At 41.2% G+C, this 8,593-nt stretch overlaps 1 protein-coding gene across 1 annotated transcript in view; it reads left to right on the top strand.

The window, feature by feature from the left end:
* Nucleotides 1-1,040: 1,040 nt before the first annotated feature.
* si:dkeyp-84f3.5 (uncharacterized protein LOC334144 homolog) overlaps nucleotides 1,041-8,593 on the top strand; it is a 22,674-nt gene continuing 15,121 nt past the window's right edge. Inside the window, exon 1 of the mRNA XM_022209990.2 lies at nucleotides 1,041-1,181. The gene's annotated coding sequence lies outside the window, so the exon portion shown is untranslated. The remainder of the gene's footprint in view (nucleotides 1,182-8,593) is intronic.

Below are 8,593 nucleotides of genomic sequence, written 5' to 3'. Positions count from 1 at the left end.
TTTCAAAGTGATTGAAGATGTCGAGTTGACTTTATGTGGCTGCCATTATATTTAGGAGTAGAGGTCAATGGAGCTGCAGATGAAAAAACTAAGGAGTCTCTTACAAAGGGAAATGCTGGAAAGGCTGTAAAGCTTCACCATTATTGAAGTATTTTTAAGCATTGACCAGTTAAAGGAGTAGAAGGACAAAAGGAGGAGGAGGCTGTATTTTTCTTTACAAGACATGGTGAAAAGGTTATATTTCAGCTGTAACTGAGCAGATGAAGCCATCATGAACAGCTTACGACTGGGTCATTGAGGTGAAGTTGATGGAAAATTATAGGCAAGACTACAGATGGTTTATATTCATGTGGGAATCCAGAATTTCTGCACCATGTTCTTCTTGCCTGTGCAAATCTCAACATTAAAAACCCAACAACTGCTTAAAGAGCTGTCAGAGTGTCTTTCTATTCAGTGAAGTTTTTGCTTTCTTTTGGGCATAACTCTCAGCTAACTGTGAAGATTCCCTTTGACTTTTTTGCCATATACTGTATTACACTGAAGCCAGGGTAATAAAATGACAGCAGTATGAACCAGCGATAGACACTACATCAGTAGCAATAGGAAAGTTATGGGATAAAAGGATCAGTAGATTCACTTAGATGCAGAGAGAAAACGGATTAATCCATCTCAAAAAATCAGGGGCTGATCGATCTCTGATTTGCTTAAACTTCACCATCAACTATGTGTATTTAAAATGGTTTCTGTAAAGTTTTTTGATTTTACCAATTTTATTTTTGCACATTAAAACTTTATGCTACTTTAGGATGACAGTATTTCAGAATTTGTTAGAGATAAAAGCCTGAACTTCTCACTGTTTTTCAAGGTGAGATCATTCCTTTTCCCTGTTTATTTGTGAAAAACTATTTATTTGTGTATTCTTCCATATTTTTTTAACCTTTAAAAAAATAAAACTAGATTTTCCAGGTCTGATGAGACTGTGGAATACGAGCAGCAGTGTGTCATTTTGTTTGAATTCCAGCAGAGGGCAGTATTACGCTCTGCAGAATGAAGCCTGCTGAAAATGATTCGAAGAAGAAGAATAGGCGTCTGGCCTCCAGCATTGAACGTTTATCGGCCTAACAGCAGTCAAACCACAACACAGGAGATTTAATGTGTTTGGAAAAGCACTTAATTTCACGGTAAGTGATGACTAAGGTGATTTTCTGAGCAAACTGTGTGACTCCTATATGCGTGTGTTTATAAGAAATAACAGCTTGTTTCTGCCTTTGCTGTGCAGCGTTAGCTAACAGCAGCTAGTGTTAGCTACCATGACCACAATAGTAGTTCACAGCTTCATATTAAAGTGCCTATGAGCTAATTTACAATTTTCTGTGGCTTTATCTTTCACTTACACATCACCGGAGTGTATTCTTTGCAATTAACTTTGAGATTCAGACTTTAAATGGCTCAACTACAGTGCATATAATATGTCTAGTGAGGGAGAGTGGCGATGTGCAGTGGTTGCACATTGGCGTGAACATCAAATTAGGTCAAAGCTTTTTGTAGACCAAATAAAGCTTCAGATTACATTAGACGTTTGCTCCAGTTTTGTTGTGGCTAAGCTAATTTCTCCCCAGAATGGAAATTTTTTTTCTGTCTCTATATAGTTAACAGTGCATACCTTGCCTGCATTAATCGTCTGAAGCTCAAGCAGCTTGTATGTGTTTTTGACTCAGATTTTACTCACTGTGGTGTTTTTTTAACTGCAATATGCAAAATAAGTCCTGCACCTCTACAGAAACAGCACAACTATGGCTAGAAGTACAGGAAACGAAAAATATCTTTTGTGCGGCATGGCACAGTTATGGAGAGAGTTTTAAATGACTACAAAAAGAAATATGACAGTTACATTTCTGTTTTGATTTTTTATGTTTAAAAAACTGAAAAACTTGGACTCTGCATTTGCAAGTTGTTGTTTTTTTTATTTGTTTTATTAATGGTTTCCACAGGTGTTACTAATACCTGCGGGGAAAGGAGACTCTGCATAACATAGGTCACTTACTGTTTTCACTTTCAATTTGTTTCCATTCTGGTTTCTTATCTGTTCATTGTAAACAGCAGTTCAGTTCAGCTGACAACTCTGTTTTGTTGTTAGGTCACAACTGACTTACTAATGGCTTAATTGTAGAGATTTTTGGATTCTAACAGAATGTGGCAAATGCTTTGTTTTTGGCAGACGTAAATGAGACATGTAGAATAAAGTGTTTATCATGAAATATTACAATTTTAAGTGTAGATTTGGTATGTTTCCCATCAGAACTGCATGTCATGGATGAGGGCTTCAAAGACAGTTGGAAAGTTTAATATCCTGCGATGCTTTCTGTTTTCACAGTGGCTGGCTCAACAAAAAACACATGCCTTTTAAACTTGTGAGTTGTATACCTGCCAACTACTCCGGTTTTACCGTAATGACTACGGTTTTCATGATCCCACTCTGGATCACGGTTTTATTAATCAAAATATGGATTTTCACATAGCAATCAATCAAAAAACAACCAAAAACATGAAACACATTCCCGAGATCGCTAAGAACCGTATCTAAATTTAGAACAGAAACAATCGGCACTGCATGCTGCTAATATAGACCAGGGGTTCCCAATCTTTTCAGGCCGCGACCCCCAAAATAGGATCATAGGAGACCCGCGACCCCCCCTTCCCCCCACATGTCCAAAAGTAAAAAAGAAACTGTTAAATGTGGATTAGCAGTGTTACGGGTAAACATTTGTCAGTCTAAAACAGCACAGCAGTGCGACGGATTATTCAAAGTTATGAGCAGTGCTGCACAACAATTACTGCGTGTTTGAAGAACTCACCTAATGCGATGGGTGGGCAATATGCACTGAGCAAAGAAGATCCAGTCTCGGTTTGATTTTGGAGACGGCAATTCGGAGATCGTCCTCCACATTAAGTCGAGATCTGTGCTTGTTCTTGATGTAAGTCAGTGCAGAGAAAGTTTTTTCGCATAAGTACGTAGAGCCAAATGGCATCAGTGTGTTCAATGCTGCTGCAGACAGCTGCGGGTACTCCTTCCTCACCGAAATCCAAAACTCATCCAGGCTCTTGGCATCAAAAAGCGCTCTCAGGGTTCGGTCAGATGAAAGTTCAATCAGCGCATCCTCAAAGTCAGATGTCAAATGATTTGTTTTTGCAGTGAACGGGGATCGGATCCAATCATGCCTTTCAGGAGCAGTTTCTTCTGGGAAATACTTTCTAAAATGATCCACAAGAGACTGAAGGTGATCCGCTACAGACGCCCTTACAATGTTCACACTCAAAGCATTTTCTTCAATAAAATCATCCAGCTCAGTAAACATGTCCATATGTCCAGCTTCAGCGCGCTCTCTCCAGCGCTCCAGTTTACGCACAAATGCTTGCACTTTGTCATTGAGGGTCAAAATGCTTGTGTTTTCACCTTGCAGTGACATATTCAACCCATTCAGTTTGCCAAAAACAGATGATAAATACACCAGCCTTGCTACCCAGTCAGGATCAGAGAGGTGTTCTGCGAGAGGTGATCTTTGGTCGGCGAGGAAGATGCGCACCTCTTCCCTCAGCTCACACAAGCGGCTCAGTACATTTCCCCGGGAAAGCCATCTCACCTCTGTGTGCAACAGGAGGCCTTGGTGCTCCGCTCCCATTTCGTTACAGAGGGTTGCAAACAGTCTGGTGTTAAGCGGACGTGATTTTATATAATTCACGATTTTCACTGCTGTGTCAAGGACGTGCTTTAACTCTGCACTCAGTGATTTACATGCAAGGGCTTCTCTGTGTATAATGCAGTGGGTAAAGCAGACGTGAGGGGCAACTTGCTGGACTCGTGCTCTCAACCCCTTCTTTTTCCCCAGCATTGCCCCTGCTCCATCTGTGCACACTGATAAGCACTCACTCCAGGACATACCTTCTTCTTTTAGCTTGCTGTCCAGTTTGTTAAAAATGTCCTCGCCTGTACACGCTCCTTCCAGCGGCGTGCAAAAGAGCATTTCTTCATTAAGCTTCTCTTTAAAAACGTATCTCACAAAAACAAGAAGCTGGGCACAATGCGAAACGTCAGTTGACTCGTCCAGTTGTAAAGTATACTTTCCTTCTTTCACTGCATCAATGAGCTGAGTCTTGATGTCCTGTGCCATCTCACTGATGCGGCGGGATACTGTCCCATCTGACAGCGGGACTTGTGTCAGCTCAGCGGCGGCTTTATCCCCGTGCATGACTCGACTCATCGCCACCGCGGCGGGTTTGATCAAACTTTCTCCAATTGTGTGAGGCTTTTTTGCTTGAGCAATTAAATATGCCACTTCATATGAAGCCCTCTGAGCTTTGGCAGGGATTGTAGTTTGTTTAGTTAGGACCCTCTTTTGCCCTCTTAGTTCTCCCTCCTTTCGGCGAAAAAACTCTGCTGGTTTTGACACAAGTGAAGGATGTTTAGTCGTCAGGTGTCTCAACATTTTCACCGGTTTAAGGCTCTCGTGAGCAAGGACCTCCGAGCACACTACACACTGTGGGTGTTGTATACCATTTACAACGTGACACACGAATCCATACTTAATAAATTCATCCCTGTATTTTCTTGATTTGGATGAAGAAGTGTCCGATTTGTGGGCTTGGCGGGCTCCCACCTTAGCCGCTGCCGGGCGATGCTCTGGCGGTTCTGTGTCGCAGTCCTCCGCAGACTTCTCTGGTGTTCCCACGGTGCTTCCTGCTCTGTCATCAGGCCTTGCCGCTTGCAAATCTGGCTTTTCAACTTCACTCTGTTTTTGAGTTGTGGATATTAGCCACCGTTTCATTTTGATAAAGGTCTTAATCGCAACTTCAGAAAGCTAGCTCTAGCATTAAGATTAAAACGAAGGGCACGTATGCTGCGTCATAGACGTAAACTTCATTTGTAATTGACGTAATGTTAAAATAATAATAACAAAAAAACCCTTTTTTTTCATATAGTTATTTAACTATTTTAAACAGATATTTCAGCAACAAAAAATATATAAAATAAAAATTTAAAGGCCCTCTCGAAAAATTTTTTTCTTTTTTTTTCTTTTGCTGTTCTGGAAATCATCTCGCGACCCCCACGGAGGGGTACCGCGACCCCCCGGGGGGTCGGGACCCCCACTTTGGGAACCACTGATATAGACGGCTTGCAGTGTTTACTAACACAAGTGTCAACATCGGTATGCGCGTGCAGACCCGGTGCAGGAGCTCCTGAAAATTCTACTTTAATATTCTTGGTGAGCCAGTGTCTGACGACTGGGGTGTCTCGGAGTTCCCTGAACAAGAACAGAAAGGTAGCGTTTAGGAAATTGCACGTCTCGGCTTTGGCCGCATCAATGGGCTCGCTGTGAGAAGGCGGTGGCGGCTGTTGTTTGGGGCTGCCGCCGCTGACAGCTGCCTCCTACTGCCTGCCGGACACGGATGCAGCAGATGGTGTGCTGTCCTGTTGCTGCTGGCTTGGTTCAGCATGTTGGGTATTAAAGTAATCCTTCAATGCGTTATCAGGCACTTGACATACTGCACTGTTCTGCCTACGGGCTCAGGGCTTCTCCGGTATATCAGCAGGAACTGTAATATCAACGTAACGACTGCTCCGGAGAACGCAGAAATCAGTATTAAGTAAATCATTTCGAGCAGCTGCCCTGGCGCCTTCTCCGGCTCAAAGTGTCTTCATAACCAAACGTTTAGCCGCGGTAACAAAGCAAGTTCCTCCTGGTCACTCTCAAAGCTGCCATATCATCTGCTTTACTTCGATTCTGACAGCCGACAGCAAAACAAGAAGTTCATAGTAACTGGTCTAGTTGTGAAAAATGTGCTGACTCTACTATTGATGTGTGCAGACTCTTTGTGAATGTTAGGCTTTGAAATGACAAGACTTATTTTACATACAGTGAGGTATTTTTGATAAGTCAGTAATGTTGTTATTGGGTATAAGGATTCAAGTTATAACTTCCAAAAATATCTTTTCATGAACAGAAGTAGGTAATATTTCCTAATGACTTTATGGTAAATGAAACATCAAAAAATTGTTTATTAGAATGAGAAATGTCGTCACAATATTGAAAAATGTGATCTGGATGCCTGTGATATTTTGAGTTTAGTACCTGTCAAATTAAAGGAACATTCTGAAAGGCTATATATTATTAAGTTTGACCTTGATCTTTTCCATCAGCATTTATGAATTGACAGTTTAAGTAACATGGAAACATGATTCTTAGCCACATTCTAAGTTGATTTAATGCTAAAAATCATTTGGCCCCTGGACCCCGGCTGGCTACTAGGCTTTTCAGGTTTCAAAAGTTGGCAGGTATGGAGTTGTGGTGGTGAGAGGGTTATGGTAAATTTAAAACTGATATTAATCATTCAGATCTGCAAAGCATTTTTGTTGTGTCTAACAGCTAAAAAGTGGTGTGGATGAAGAATGTTTAATTAAATATCAGTTGTTTGTTGGACCAGAGAAAATAGTTTTGCATTTTTTGTTTTTGCACGGATGGTAAGTCTTTGAAAACTATACTTGATTAAAATGAAATTATTGTGTAAAATGTATCCCAAAGTGGAATCCTTATTTATGTCCAATTTATTGAAAAGATTGGTAGTATAACGTGGGAGACTGTTGTCTATAACTTCAGTGAACAGTTGTAGTAAATAATCTTGAACTCAGTGTTGGTTAAAATATTTGTAGTGATCATGTTGGCCGGACTTGTGAAGGTGTAGTTAGTGTATAGAAAGGATAGTGTTGACCACAAACAGGTCCTCTGCCAGCAGTGTCTTCAAATTGTTTCCACGACATGAGACAACACGGTGGATTTGTTTGATAATTTAAAACAGCACCACAAAAGTCTACATGACAAGTCCAAAGCCACATCTTTCCAGATAGTTAGGCAAATCATTAAGTTTCATATCATGATACAAATCGCATAACAACAAAATGTTGCATTGTTGAGTTTGTTTACCAATGTATTTCAGTGTTTCCCCTGGGTTGAAATGGCTGTGAGGTGGTGGGGTCACTTTCAGCTGAAAGTTGTTGACTGGGGGGGGGGATTATATATACTATTGGGCCGTCTCCGCCGCAGCCGCGAGAATGGTCTCGTTGGTCCGGCGGGTTTTGCACTGCACTTTTTTTTTTTTTTTTTTTTTTTGGGCCGTGGACCAGTGAGCAATGTCGGCAGAATTTTAATGAGGGGGTGGCCGATACCGACGAGGCGGGCCGCCTCGCTGGTTATATGGGAGGGGAACACTGTATTTGTGGCCCTTTCAGCAGCCAAACACTCACAGTATTCTTTCTACAGTAGAAAGTAAACATTTGGTTGATGTTTTTTGTACGACAGTGTTGCAGAAGTTCTCACATACGTGTTGCACTTTAGCTTTGCTTTGCTATCACTCTTCATAGAAGCATCATTTAAAATGTATACCTGGGCAGAGAAATGAAAGATGCAGATGCACAAATAGGAAACCTAGAAAGTGATAAACACATGAATAAGCTAAAAATCCTATACACACACACACGCACACGTTTGTTTATCTATACCAGTGGGGACTTACCATTGACTCCCATTCATATCTAATCCCTAACCCTTACCCTAACCTTAACCTTCACCAAAACAATGCCTAACCCTAAAGAAACGTTTTTGCACTTTTACATTTGTTAGTAACAACAACATGGCCAAGAAAACGCTGTTGCCACCCGTGGGGACCTCATTTTAGGTCCCCACCATGAGACGAGTGTCCACCTATATAGCAATAGTCAGGTTGAAGTCCCCACCGGGTCCCCACCGGTATAGATAAACAAGTACACACACACACACACACACACACACACACACACACACACACACACACACACACACACACACACACAGAGTCTACTGGTCTAAAGTTTTAGAATGCCCCAAATTAACTATTTTTTTAATTGAAATTCCAGTAGTAGAAGTCCAATGAATAGCTTGAATTCGGCTTATTCCATCCTGAAACACCAAATATTCAGGAAGGTGGTTGCAACACCATCTTCAATTTTACTGTGGGTGCTGGTGGTGGAAGATCATGATAAAAAAGCTTTGTGTGCAAAATTACAGGAATCTACTCCCAGTTATGGCATTTTCAAACTTTAATAATTCAGGTCAAAATGCCCTCCCCCTCAATCCTCGCCTGGAATTTTTAGGCTTTACAATGCTTATATCTCTGCTTCTGGGTATCACAGAGACTTGAAATTTTTTCTCCAAGCTCTCTACATGTTGGTGATGTCCTAGAAACAACACACACACTCAGGAGAAGTCTCTACAGAGCAGGGGGGCTTGCCCAAAATGTATAAATTATTTGTAAAAACCACTCGCGAGTAGGGTTAAGGGTGTTAAAAATACCAGAAATCTTACAGATTAATGTCTTGGCACCATTTAATATTGCTCTAGACCAGGGGTCTCAAACTCAATTTACCTGGGGGCCGCCGGAGGCAGAGTCTGGGTGAGGCTGGACCGCATCAAGTTTTCCACAAGAAAAGCTCTGATAAAAACATTCCAATGTTTTCAAATATCTTTATTTTTTAACACAAAATAAGATGAAAAAATAAATAAAG

This window comes from Acanthochromis polyacanthus, chromosome 12 (genome assembly GCF_021347895.1).
Source record: "Acanthochromis polyacanthus isolate Apoly-LR-REF ecotype Palm Island chromosome 12, KAUST_Apoly_ChrSc, whole genome shotgun sequence".
In the NCBI taxonomy this organism is placed as follows: domain Eukaryota; kingdom Metazoa; phylum Chordata; class Actinopteri; family Pomacentridae; genus Acanthochromis; species Acanthochromis polyacanthus.
The sequence above is the reverse complement of the archived record's forward strand: the minus strand, read 5'-3'. Positions and strand labels throughout refer to the sequence as shown.